This window comes from Lathyrus oleraceus, chromosome 2 (assembly GCF_024323335.1).
Source record: "Lathyrus oleraceus cultivar Zhongwan6 chromosome 2, CAAS_Psat_ZW6_1.0, whole genome shotgun sequence".
Classification (NCBI taxonomy): Eukaryota; Viridiplantae; Streptophyta; class Magnoliopsida; order Fabales; family Fabaceae; genus Lathyrus; species Lathyrus oleraceus.
This window is the reverse complement of record NC_066580.1, coordinates 377,074,490-377,088,430: the sequence shown is the minus strand read 5'-3', so window position 1 is coordinate 377,088,430 and position 13,941 is coordinate 377,074,490. Positions and strand designations below refer to the sequence as shown.

General features: G+C 39.8%; 3 pseudogenes; all 3 read left to right on the top strand.

The window, feature by feature from the left end:
• Positions 1-1,960: 1,960 nt before the first annotated feature.
• LOC127123335 (putative disease resistance protein RGA3) lies at positions 1,961-7,955 on the top strand (annotated as a pseudogene).
• A 632-nt stretch (positions 7,956-8,587) lies between these two features.
• LOC127123334 (histone H1-like) lies at positions 8,588-9,047 on the top strand (annotated as a pseudogene).
• A 314-nt stretch (positions 9,048-9,361) lies between these two features.
• LOC127123333 (serine/threonine-protein phosphatase 2A 65 kDa regulatory subunit A beta isoform-like) lies at positions 9,362-10,013 on the top strand (annotated as a pseudogene).
• The last annotated feature ends 3,928 nt before the right edge of the window (positions 10,014-13,941 follow it).

Sequence of the window (13,941 nt, the reverse complement as noted above, 5' to 3'; positions counted from 1 at the left end):
ACTTTACTACCTCTCATAACTTTGACTCCCCTATCTACCAAGCCGAAGAAGAGGGTGAAGAAGATTGTTACATCCCCGACGAATTGGCATGGCTGCTCGAGCACGAGTCCAAAGCCCTTCAGCCACATGACGAATCGGTGGAAACAATCAACCTTGGCACAAAGGAAGAGAAGAAAGAAGTCAAAATCGGCTCCACACTTGAAGCAAGCGTCAAAGAGAGATTAGTTAAGCTGCTACAAGAATATGTGGATGTATTTGCATGGTCATACCAGGATATGCCAGGTCTAGATACCGACATCGTTGAGCACAAGCTGCCACTTCAGCCAGACTGCCCGCCAGTAAAACAGAAACTCCGAAGAACGAGACCAGATATGGCTATAAAGATTCGTGAGGAAGTCAAACGACAATTTGACGCTGGTTTTCTCGCAGTGGCGAAGTACCCACAATGGGTAGCTAATATTGTACATGTGCCCAAAAAGGATGGAAAGGTGAGAATGTGTGTTGACTATAGGGATCTGAACAGAGCTAGTCCAAAGGACGATTTCCCTCTACCACACATTGATACTTTGGTAGACAATACTGCAAGTTTTGCTGTATTCTCCTTTATGGATGGTTTTTCGGGATACAATCAAATCAAGATGGCTCCAGATGACATGGAGAAGACCACTTTTATTAACCCTTAGGGCATTTTTTGCTATAAGGTAATGCCTTTTGGTCTCAAAAATGTTGGGGCAACTTACCAAAGAGCTATGGTCACTCTTTTCCATGATATGATGCACAAGGAGATAGAAGTCTATGTTGACGACATGATCGCTAAATCTCAGAATGAAGAAGATCATATGAGTCATCTGAAGAAGCTGTTTGAACGCCTCAGAAAGTTTAGATTACGGTTAAACCCTGCAAAATGCACATTCGGTGTTTGTTCAGGGAAGTTGCTTGGTTTCATCGTTAGTCAACGAGGAATTGAGGTGGACCCTGACAATGTCCGAGCTATACAAGAAATGCGTGCTCCACGTACCAAGCGAGAGGTTAGAGGTTTCCTTGGACGCTTGAATTACATCTCAAGGTTTATCTCACATATGACGGCCACGTGTGAGCCTATCTTCAAATTGCTTCGAAAAGATCAAGCTGTTGAATGGAATTCTGATTGTCAAAGTGCTTTTGAGAAGATTCGTCAATACTTACAAGAGCCTCCTATTTTGATTCCTCCTGTCCTAGGAAAGCCATTAATCATGTACATGGATGTGCTTGAAGGGTCAATGGGATGCGTGCTGGGGAAACACGGCGAAACTGGTCGGAAAGAACATGTTATTTACTATCTGAGTAAAAAGTTTACCGATTGTGAAAGTCGATATTCGCTTTTGGAGAAAACTTGTTGTACATGATTTGCCATACTACTTTGTTGATCTCAAAAATGGATCCAATAAAGTATATCTTTGAGAAACGTGCCTTGACTGGAAGACTTGCCCGTTGGTAGATGCTTTTGTCAGAGTACGACATCCAGTATGTAACCCAGAAGGCAATCAAGGGAAGTGTGTTAGCAGAGTATCTTGCTCATCAACCAGTTGAACACTATCAGCCATTGAAGTTTGATTTCCCCGATGAGGATATAATGTTGATAAAAGATTGTGATACCCTAGGCCCAGATGAAGGACCAGAACCAGGATCTCGATGGAAGCTCGCGTTCAATGGTTCTTCCAATTACAGTGGTCATGGTGTGGGAGCTGTTTTGATGAATCCTAATGGTGGTTTTACCCCTTTCACAACAAGGTTATGCTTTGATTGTACGAATAATGTCGCCGAATATGAAGCTTGTATCCTTGGTCTTGAAGCTGCAATTGATCTCTGAATCAAGATCCTTGAGGTGTATGGAGATTCAGCCTTAGTGATCTATCAAGTCAAAGGAGAATGGGAAACTCGCGATGCGAAGTTGATCCCGTATCGTGCTCATGTTGTAAAGATGATAGAATACTTCGACGATATCACTTTCCATCCAATCCCAAGAGTAGAAAATCAAGTGGCTGACGCTTTGGCAACATTAGCATCAATGTACCAAGTCAGATTCCATAATGAAGCTCCACTTATTCGAATCGAGCGAAGGGACGAGCCTGCTTACTGTCAGCTAATTGAAGAAGAAACTGATGGTAAACCTTGGTTTCATGACATCAAGCGATATCTTTTAAGTCAAGAGTATCCAGAAGATGCTACATTGTTGGATAAGAAAACTCTAAGGAGGTTATCGTCCAAATTCTTTTTGGGCAATGATATGACTTACAAGAGAAACCATGACATGGTTCTGCTCAGATGCGTGGATAGACACGAAGCAGACATGTTAATCAAGGAGATTCATGAAGGATCTTTTGGAACCCATGCCAATGGACATGCCATGGCCAAAAATATTTTGAGAGTTGGCTATACTGGTTGACCATGGAATCTGATTGTTTCAGCTATGCTAGAAAATGTCATAAATGCCAATTTTATGCTGATAAAGTGCATGTACCGCCAACACTGTTGAATGTTTTGACATCACCTTGGCCTTTCTCAATGTGGGGCATCGACATGAATGGTGCTATAGAGCCTAAAGCTTCCAATGGTCACCGCTTCATCCTGGTTGCCATCGATTACTTTACTAAATGGGTAGAGGCTGCTTCCTACACCAATGTGACGAGACATGTGGTTGCACGCTTTATCAAGAAGGAGATTATCTGCCGCTATGGAATCCCAAGCAAGATCATCACCGACAACGGTTCAAACTTGAACAATAAGAAAATGACAGAATTATGTGAGAGTTTCAAGATTGACCACCATAATTCCTCTCCATACCGTCCAAAGATGAATGGTGTTGTTGAAGCTGCCAACAAAAATATCAAGAAGATCCTGCAAAAGATGGTGAAAACTTATAAGGATTGGCATGAGATGCTACCCTTTGCTTTGCATGGATACCGGACCTCAGTCCGAACTTCAACAGGGGCAACCCTATTCTCCTTAGTGTATGGGATGGACGCAGTTCTCCCAATCGAAGTAGAGATACCTTCAACGAGAATATTGATGGAAGCCAAACTGGATGAAGCTGAATGCATCTAGAACAACTATGATCAACTTAACCTCATTGATGAGAAGCGTATGACCGCTATGTGCCATGGACAATTGTACCAACAACGAATCAAGAAAGCGTTTGACAAAAAGGTCCGTCCTCGAGAGTTCAAGGAAGGAGATCTCGTGCTCAAGAAGATCTTGCCAATACACAAAGATTCACGTGGGAAGTGGACTCCCAACTATGAAGGCCCATACGTTGTAAAGAGAGCATACTCTGGAGGTGCTCTATTTCTCACAACTATGGATGGCGAAGAGCTCATTCACCCTGTGAACTCTGATGCAGTCAAAAGATATTATGCCTAACAAATCCCGGTGGACTGAAAACCCGAAAGGGCGGTCCAGGCAAAAGTTAGGGATAATAAAAAATGGTAGCTCGCTAAGTTGAAAATCTGAAAGGGCGACTTAGGCAAAAAGGAGCGTCCCGGTGGATTGAAAACCCAAAAGGGTGATCCAGGCAAAAATTAGGGACAAAAGGCATAGACTGCATCGGTTCGTCACTGATCAACACAGAAGAGCTAAAAATGAAAGATCAATCTAGTTACTCTAGTTACTCCCTTCAGAAGCGAGGTCTCGTGGAGTCATTGTTATTAGAGATAGTAGTAGTCATTGTGATTCAATGTAAACCTTTCCCTATTGCCATTTTCAAATTTGTAACATTCCATGGAGCTACGCCATTTGCGTGCTACCATTCTTGAATAAATACAAGTTTGCCTATCAAATTCTATCACTTGCTGTTTTCTCTGGTTTTCTTTGTTATACAAAATGTCATTTATTTGTTAATAATGAATTTTGAACTCAAAAAGAATTTTTCAACATATTGAGAAACACAATTTTGCTTTGACATGTGGAAATATTAAAAGGAAATCTTTCGTCTTTCCCCGTAAGTCTCAAGTTGCAAGACTCCCCTTGGATGATCAACATCTATCTCTAGAGAGCACAAATTTTTCATTCTCTGGAAGGATTATTGGGCCAGTTGTAACTGTTTCAGCTTGATAGATCCTCCTTTGATGCATTTGCTCACTCCTTCGATTGAGTTATTGGTGTTAAGGATTCAGTACCTCCATAGAGAGTTCCCTAATTTCCAGTCTGTATATTGTCAGCATTTTCATTTCATGATCATTCATACATCATGCATATAAGCAAAATCCAAATCATGCATAGCCCGAAGTGCTTCGCGCTCATTTGCATAATCTCAGGTCTCGTTGTTGATTGTATCCCTTGACCTCTGAGACCAGTTGTTACTGGCATCGTCTGTTAAGTCTGGTTGCCACCAGTGTCTTCGACAAAATCCAGTTGTAACTGGTGTCCTTTAAGGTCGGGCTGTAACCAGTATTTATTTTAAACCCAATTGTCGTTGGCATCACTGTCAGTCTGTTTGTAAATACATTTCTGATCGATATTTGAAGTTTGGTTGTCGCCAACATCATTTCAAGTCCAGTTGTTGCTGGCAAACTCCGTTGTAGCCGGTAACTGTTTACTAATGACTTCCGTCAAGTCCAGTTGTTGTTGGCATTTATCCGCTAAAATCTGGTTGTAATCCATTGCTTACGGTCAAAGTCCAATTGTTGTTGGCACGTACAGAGAGTTTGAATACCTTGTCTTTCCTGATGGTTCCGTGGAAGTCATGTATGACTCACCATCTTGAGGAGTTCCCAGAAGCTTGGAGGTTTTTCGTGTTAGAAAACTCCAATGATGTAGGTTTTGTTTGATTTCTCTGTAAAGAATCATCGTAGCCTTTTGCGTGGATGATCTACTTATAAGAAGACTCCCGTTTATCTTTATTGCATAAATTCCCTGTTAGGAATCTCCAAAATCTGTGATTGGATGAATTTCTTGTGAGAAATCTCCAGAACCATCAGATGTATTCTAAAGTGTCAGGTCATGTATGAACCTATTGATGAAACTTACTTTGTATGTTTTTCAATATTCTCAGGTCATGTATGAACCTATTGATAAAACTCCCTTCGATTTTTCCCAAGTAATGTCAGGTCATGTATGAACCTGTTAATTGAGCACTCTTTGAATGGTCAAGTGTTGTCAGGTCATGTATGAACCTGTTATTGAAAATTCTTTGAATGTTCCTGTTTTGTCAGGTCATGTATGAACCTATTGTTGAAAATTCTTTGAATGTTCCTGTTTTATCAGGTCATGTATGAACCTGTTGTTGAAAATTCTTTGGATGTTCCAGCATTGTCAGGTCATGTATGAACCCGTTGCTGTTGAGCTTTTATTCCAATATTCCCAGGTCATGTCTGAACCTGTTTTTGAAGAATCTTTCCAATGTTGTCAAGTCATGTATGAACTTGTTCTGGAAATTTTCTCAAAATGTTCAAGTTTGTTATCAGGTCATGTATGAACCTGTTGATATACTCTTTTGGAATTTTTCTGAGTTTGTTAGGTCATGTCTGAACCTGCTGTCAGAACTTCTTGATATTCTCTAGCATTGTCAGGTCGTGTATGAACCCGTTGCTGTTGAGCCTTTATTCCAGTATTGTCAGGTCATGTTTGAATCTGTTTATGGAACCTCTTGATATTCCCCAGCGATATCAGGTCATGTATGAACCTGTTAATATACTCTTTTTGAATTTTTCTGAGTTTGTTAGGTCATGTCTGAACCTGCTGTCAGAACTTCTTAATATTCTCCAGCATTGTCCGGTCATGTATGAACCCGTTGCTGTTGAGCTTTTATTCCAATATTCCCAGGTCATGTCTGAACCTGTTTTTGAAGAATCTTTCCAATGTTGTCAAGTCATGTATGAACTTGTTCTGGAAATTTTCTCAAAATGTTGAAGTTTGTTATCAGGTCATGTATGAACCTGTTGATATACTCTTTTGGAATTTTTCTGAGTTTGTTAGGTCATGTTTGAACCTGCTGTCAGAACTTCTTGATATTCCCCAGCATTGTCAGGTCATGTATGAACCTGTTGTTGAGCTTTTATTCCAGTATTACCAGGTCATGTCTGAACTTGTTTCGAAGAATCTTTCTCTATGATTGTTTCAGTGTTATCAGGTCATGTATGAACCTGTTGTAGAAATTTTTCTTATTTGGGTTTAGTAAGTCATGTGTGAACTTACTGCCGAAATCTCTTGTATTCTAAGTGTCGTTCGTAGAATTTCACTTTGAGTACTCTCTAGTGTGTGTCTGATTCTCCAGCATGATTGTTTTCCCCAGCGAGTTGGTCGTTACCATTTGTCTGTCTCCTTGTGGACCATCAGCATTCCCCACAGATTAGTCTGTCTAGTAGGTTCTCCGTATCCCTAACAGATAAATTCAAAAAAATAAAATAAAGAGTCTTGCATCCATGCATATCATATCATAGCATTTGCATTTTTTTCAGGATCAAAATCTGGGTCTCCATGGTATTTAACCATCCCCCTATGCGATCCGATGAAAAAGTGTTGTTTCATTTTCCTCTGGTGGAGGATGTTTAAATAGGGGCAACTGTCATACCCCGAATTTGGCTCTGAAAATTTCGCCACATCAATCATTCGTTTGTATTCTTCTTTTTCATGACCTTTTCATCTGGTCATGAGGATACTCACCTACATTCTTTGTGTGGACTCGTTATCAGATCCAGAGATTGGTTTTTTCGGTCACTTTCTTAAGAGTCTGGAGAGATTTTTAAAATACCCATCTAAAAAAACATTAGGTTTGCTCATGGACTTAGGAGCTCTGAGTGTTATGAGAGAAATGGTATCAAAGACATAAACTTCATGAAAATTTAGCTGGTGAAAGACCGTCAAAGAGACTGGAAACAAGCAACCTCTACTTTTTGAATTGTTTGACTCTAGATGAATCTTGGAGTCTGTTAAAGAAAATGGCATTTAGGAATGAAATCAATGGAGTGGATCAAAAACTTGAATCAATTGGCAAACAAATAGCAGAAAAGTGCATGGGACTTCCACTAGTAATTAGAACACTAGGGGGCCTACTACAGAATAAAAGTGAAGAAACTGAACGGATCAATGTCTTACAAGGCGTGTTTTTGGAATTAGGTGAAGCCAGAGAAAGCTTCGTACTACTAATCCTGAAAATAAGTTACCAAAGTTTGTCGCCTCGGTTAAGACAATGTTTTTCCTATTGCTCTTTATTTCCTAACGATTGTGAAATCGAGAAGGATCTGTTGATTCAACTTTGGATGGCACAAGGTTATCTTCAATGCTCAGATGAAAAGCAACTCGTGGAAGACACTAGTGAAGAATTTGTGAATTTTTCTTGATGAGGTCATTTTTCCAAGATGCAAAAGTGGGTGAAGATGGTGATATAGTTAGTTTCGAAATGCATGATTTAATGCATGATCTTGAAATGCAAGTAGCTGGCAATGTTTGTTGTTAATTAGATAGTGAGACAAAAAGCCGTGTACAAAAACTCATGCATGTATCATTGGAATCCAAGGCAATTCATTTGTTGGACTCATTAGATGGAAGTAGGCTGCGAACTTTGATTTTACTGTCTTCCAATGAGGAAGAATTCAATGAGGATGAATTGTCAATCATTTCAAAATTCAAACACTTGCGTCTTGAAGCTGACGGATTGTTTTTAAGCAAGTTTTCTAGATCAATTAGAAAATTGAAACATTTAAGATATCTTAACTTGTCCAACTGTAGAGAACTGGGAAGTCTTTACAAATCCTTAAGCAGTTTTGTTACAAACACTAACATTGAAACCTAATGAAAAAGTGGAGCTTTCTACAAAGGTTGTATCAAAATTGATCACTTTGAGACACCTCCACATCTTTGATTAGGAAGCCTCCAGAGACAGAATACCATTTGGATTTGTAAAATTGAGCATTCTGCAGCAATTTGACTACAATATAACAACACAGTCGACCTTAGTCTTGGCACCAACGTGTCTATGACTTCTTCCGGCCGCCGCAACCCAAACTTCAAATTGGAATGTTTCTGCTACAACACCACCTGAAATCGGTAAAGGGACTCAAGTTTTAAACTCATAAAAGCAAGCTTGCAATATACGATATAAGCCATGAAGATTTTGATCCGACCGTATGCATATTCGGGCCATTAAAGCGAGTCAAAGTTCAGACCAGTACTAACCTGATGAGCAGAAGCAGGTTCATCTGGAGCAAGCTGTTATCCTATCATGTGGCATGATAATCCTTCTAATGGCTCTACTGAGACTGAATGATATTCAGTTCCAGTACTAACCTGATGAGCAGAAGCAGGTTCATCTGGAGCAAGCTGTTATCCTATCATGTGGCATGATAATCCTTCTAATGGCTCTACTGAGACTGAATGATATTCAGTTCCCAATTGTTTCACCCGTAAGAGTTACATCATGGGTGAGGGAACCTGAAATTATTTTCAAGGATTTGCAAGTACCAGCCGTATCTCCACATGTTGATTGTTGGCAGATGTCAGTATCTTGTAGCCAAGGCCCCTGCAAAATGTAACAAACGCAACCAAACCCTGTGAATAACAAACCAAATCATGCAATATCACACATAAAATCATTTCAATTTGTAGTATAACAAACTCTTCTCTGCATCCATAATTCAATTCCCTTTCAAATGACCACCGAAGAACCCATCATCGCCGTTGAACCCGTGTCCGAACCAGCAACCGCCGAACCTCCGGACTTGGAGGAAGTTGATGAACCAAAGGCCGAAGCTGAGAAGATGAAGAAAGTCAAGGAAACCGAACCTAAGAAAGATTCCAAAACACGAAACCTTGCTTCCCATCCTACTTACGAAGAGATGATTAAGGATGCAATAGTGTCATTGAAGGAATAGAACGGTTCGAGCCAATACGCGATTGTGAAATTCATTAAAGAGAAACAGAAACAGCTTCCTGGAAACTTCAAGAAGCTATTGCTCCAAAATTTGAAGAAGAATGTTGCTTCTGGAAAGCTTGCTAAGGTTAAAGGTTCGTTCAAACTTTCTGCAGCAGCTAAGAAGCCAGGAGTTGCCAAGCCAAAGTCAAAACCAGGTTAATGCTAACCTGATACCAACAGAATGGGCGACATTGCAGTGATGCATTATCAGGCTCATGTTGTGAAGCGAACCGTCACGCTTATGGAAGCTCACCAAACTGCGCCATGACACAAGCACAACATCAAACAACACGGTCATGAACTAATACAATCCCATTCCAATATTTCAAATAGCACATATCCCATTCTTGTTCAAGTGTGTCGAGTAAAATTGTAAGTAGTGGTTAATTTCTTACCAAGCAGTAAAAGGGTAAATGAGGAGTAGAGGAGGAGTCACAAGTTTAGGTGAGGACAAAAAGTCCCAGTTATTGTTAATTTCTCTCAGGATACGTCGTGGCGTGTGCGTTACATGGTTGCAAATCAATTGTATGAGCTATGTGAAGCTGTAGGCCCTGAACCTACCAGGGCGGAGTTGGTCCCTGCCTATGTCCGATTGCTTCGAGATAATGAGGCTGAGGTACGCATAGCAGCTACTGGGAAAGTGACCAAGTTTTGCCGGATTTTAAGTCCCGATCTTGCAATTCAGCATATTCTTCCTTGTGTTAAGGAATCATCATCGGATTCTTCACAACATGTCCGCTCAGCTCTGGCTTCAGTAATAATGGGAATGGCTCTAGTGTTAGGAAAGGAAGCAACAATTGAGTAGCTTCTTCCTATTTTCCTATCCCTTCTGAAGGATGAATTTCCTGATGTTCGCCTAAACATCATCAGCAAGCTTGATCAAGTGAATCAGGTGATTGGAATCAATCTGTTATCTCAATCATTATTACCCGCCATTGTTGAGATTGCAGAGGATAGACATTGGAGGGTTTGGCATGAAATTATAGAGTATATACCCTTGTTGGCAAGCCAATTGGGGGTTGGATTTTTTGACGACAAATTGGGTGCTCTTTGCATGCAATGGTTACAGGATAAGGTTCATTCAATTCGTGTCGGCTGCTTTGAAACAGAAGAGTTCTTCTATTGAAGGCATAGAGAAGTGGCCATATGAAGCTTCTGCCTGCCAAATTAAAATCAAGAAAGATCACTGGTAATGCAAAATTGTATATTGAAAAGATACCGCTAATGATGATCGACACGTCGTATAACATTCTCCTGCAAAAAAAAGTGGTTTATCTCAAGTCAGCAAAGTAACACAAGACACAAATTATAAAAGGACGTTCAAAGAGAAAAAGTAAGGGGAGCGTGGCAATGAGTCGTTCTCGTTTCATATTCGCTACTGCAGTAAGAAACAGCAAAACAATAAGGTCATATCCAAGTAAATTCAGCAATTCCAAGTCCACAATTTTCAGAAAGTGAAAGGAATTTCCTTATGGAAACACTTGGAATGGATTCTCCATCCATCACCCAGAGGATAATAGCTGAATAATCTCTGATGCCAAGGTATCCGCCTCTCCAACCTGAACCAATCTGCAATTCGGTCTTACAGCAGCATCAATCCAGCAGGGTTTGTCTCCAAATGAGCCATGTAGGAAGTGCAACAAATCCATAACGAGTCGCACCAAAGCCATGTGAAAGCCATGCCAAATCATCATTTAATTTCCAAGCAGGACACTGCAACAAGCTCCATTAGAATCAAAATCATGAAACCGTACAAAATCGCATAAGTCATTATCGAAACAAAATGTCAAACTTCTGTACAATCTCCATCGTGCTCAGCAAGTTATGAAGAAGTATGTTCATGCTAAATGAAGTTGGCGGAGTTCAGAGTTAGAGACATGGTCTTAGTCAAGCTACAACTCAATCAACCTTCAAAGTTAGGAAAGAGAAATTAGGTGACAGGATTACTGCCATTCACCAGCTCCATCTCGTTAGAAGCTTTTGGTTATATCAAGATTCCTTCAGACACGAATTGAGGCTCCTAGCTTACCATACTTGAGCAATGGACTTGGAAATGCAAGATAACCACATTTAGTTCAAGGAGATAAGAATTGTTTATCCTGGTCAGTTGCTACATAAAAATAGCTTGAAAGCAGCTGGAGAGTTGTCTCATGAAGAACCAAACAAGGACTTACAACGTTGGATTGCTTCGCATCTATTTTCTGCTTGTTTGGTAGAGGAGGCCTTTGAGCTATCGGCTGCATATCGCTTTCTCCACCCTTTGCCATTTGATACTCCCTGCTCACAGATCACTAGATTTTTAAGATTCCTACAGTTTGCTCTCACACTGATTGGACTTTTTCTCCCTGGTTGTTGACATAAATAACGACTTGAGCTAAAGTAATGTCAAAGAGATAAATGATAATTGTTTGTTACGAAAGAAAGGTCACATAGAGAATGGGCAAAATATAGAGCCAGTGATGTTCTCGGCTACAACTTATGATAAAGCATCTGAGGCCTGGACTAGATTATCGCGTAGTGCACTGGAGTTTAAAAGATTAGCAGCATATGCCCAAAGCAGTGCAATTTCGTTGAGAAAACTCACATTTCAGAAAGAGATTGGTCCAAATAGATGGGAGTGCTGTTTACGAACTCTAACTCTTTTTGAACAATCATGACGCAATCATTATTCTCCACAAGGACAAACTTGCGCTTCTCTTCTCATCGGACGTTGGCCATGGAACTCAAGTTGCTAGCATGTGATTCCCACCCTTGTGCTCACAAATCCGACATGTCCTCCTGCAAGCATCAAACAACACAGTTACATTTCAATAATCCCAGGGAAAATGTATATTCTATTCAACTGAAATACACTGCAGTAAATAAGCTTCTTACCAACAGTAAAAATTCTTGGAGATGGAAAGGATTGAAGGAGGGACCACCTGTTGAAAGAAGACAAAAATTCCTCAGGAAACTCCGTACTATGAGGCTACGAATTCACTCCTGTGGTCCCTGTTGTTCACGCATATAAGAGCACACAAACCCTAATTTTGAAAGGAGGTGCGTCCACTGTTCACGAAAGGAGAGAAAATTCTGCAAAATAACAAAAATTAAAAACCCTAAGAATCTTTGACGGTGAGGAGGCGAGAACATCAAAGTCCTAACAGAGTCAAAGAAAGAGACGAAGGAGATAAGCTAGAATCTCTACCTTTCCTCAGAGAAAACACGAAGGATTCATTGGAACGCCGTCGGAGGTTTCATACAAGTCAAAGTTGAATTGTCGGAATAGCTAACATTCTGAAGGGGAATCCAAAATCGCTCTTCACATCTCCGTCGACCCCGTTGCAATCGGTTAGTGTTGGCTTTCGATTTCTGTTTAACTTTGTGGTGTCCATTCATAGCCATATAATTTTGAGAGAAGGTGGAAAGTTCTTACACCTGGATGAAGATCTCGTTCGGATTTCTCTTGAAGGAGAAGAACCGAGTTTTAAATTTCAACATTTTGATTTTCCCAAGTTTGCCATTGATTTGAGTCTTTAAAGTTTTTCTTTTGGAATTTGATATTCGTGTTGTGTTTCTATTTACCCGTTGGCTTTTGGGTTTTCCCATTAAATCCCACCGTTTTCCCATTAAATGCTGCCAACTAGCCATTAATGGAGATTTATTCTCCTCTGCTCGTCATCAAATAGCCACGTGGCTAGAGTGCTGCTCCATATCTCCGGTGCCACCTCACCTCGGGCCAAGCCGGAGCGGGTCTCCTTCGACCCGAACCCAGACAGTCTAAGGGACTGTTGGGTACTTTGTTTTGTTTTAGCCCAAGCTCCTACGGCCCATTTCACCTCTCTTTTTTAGTTAGTTTTTTTTGTTATTTTATTTATTCTTGGCCATATGTTTGGATTGCTGTTAGTGACCACCTGTGGTTTGGTGGAGGGGAAGATGTCTCATCTCCCCTTGTGTGGTGGGTTCAATCCTTGTGCATGTCATTTCCCATTTATTTATATTATTTTATCATTTTTAAGTATTATTTTCTCTTTTATTATTTTTATGTTTCATTCTCATTTTTCCGACACTTGTTGATATTAATGTTTGTCCTTGTTTTATTTTATTGCTTCAACGTCGATTTTTAATCTATGGATTTGGCAATTTTCGTGCTATTTATCCATGATTATTTTTATCGATACATTGATAGTATTTCGCTGTGTTTCGATTAATCGCATATGACATTTCGATTATTGTCAATATGCACAAACCGGTTTTGAGCACATTATCTAGATTTCTTGTTTGCTTTTTTTTTCAATTTCCATCTGCCTTGCACGTCATTACGTTATGCGACTTTGATTCGCATCCCCGCATCCCGATTTTTATTCGTGCAAGTCCCGATGTTGTTTCTTTCAATTAAAATTTTGAGTGTGTTGTAAATATAACTTGTTGTGTTATTTCCTTCACATGGCTTACTCTTGGGCCTTCTTACAATGAGACAGTTCTCTTGCACTTACACTCATACATTGCATTATTTGTTATTTGGACCCGATTTAATTATTCCAGTACTTTGAATCCCCATTTGACAAAATGTACCCCACTCCCCCGATGTGTAATAATTTTACTGCTTTTCATTTCTTTATTTGTTCGATTGTGTAGTTAGCTACTAACACAAGAATAAAATCAACCATTTCCAAAATATCAAAAATAATGACTCTATCCAACGTCGAGTATTTTCTCAATAAACAAATCAATCCATTTTTTCTTCCCATTCTATTCCATTTCTTTCAAACTTTCATCAAACGCTTGACCCAATGTCAAGTCATTTTCATAACAAAAACTCAAAAATACTTAATTCCATTATTAAACACTTTTCAATAAAGATGGAAATGGAACATGGTGTATACCGCGCACTCCTGAGACTAGGATTCGAGACGGATGTCTCGCTCATCCTAGTTCTCGCCATCATCCAAATTTATCCACTTTGTTTTCTCTCAAACACTCATTCAAATCTTTCTCAATCGCTCATCAAATGCTTGATCTAGTGTCAAACCATTTTTCATAATCAAAACTCAAAATACTTAATTCCATTATTA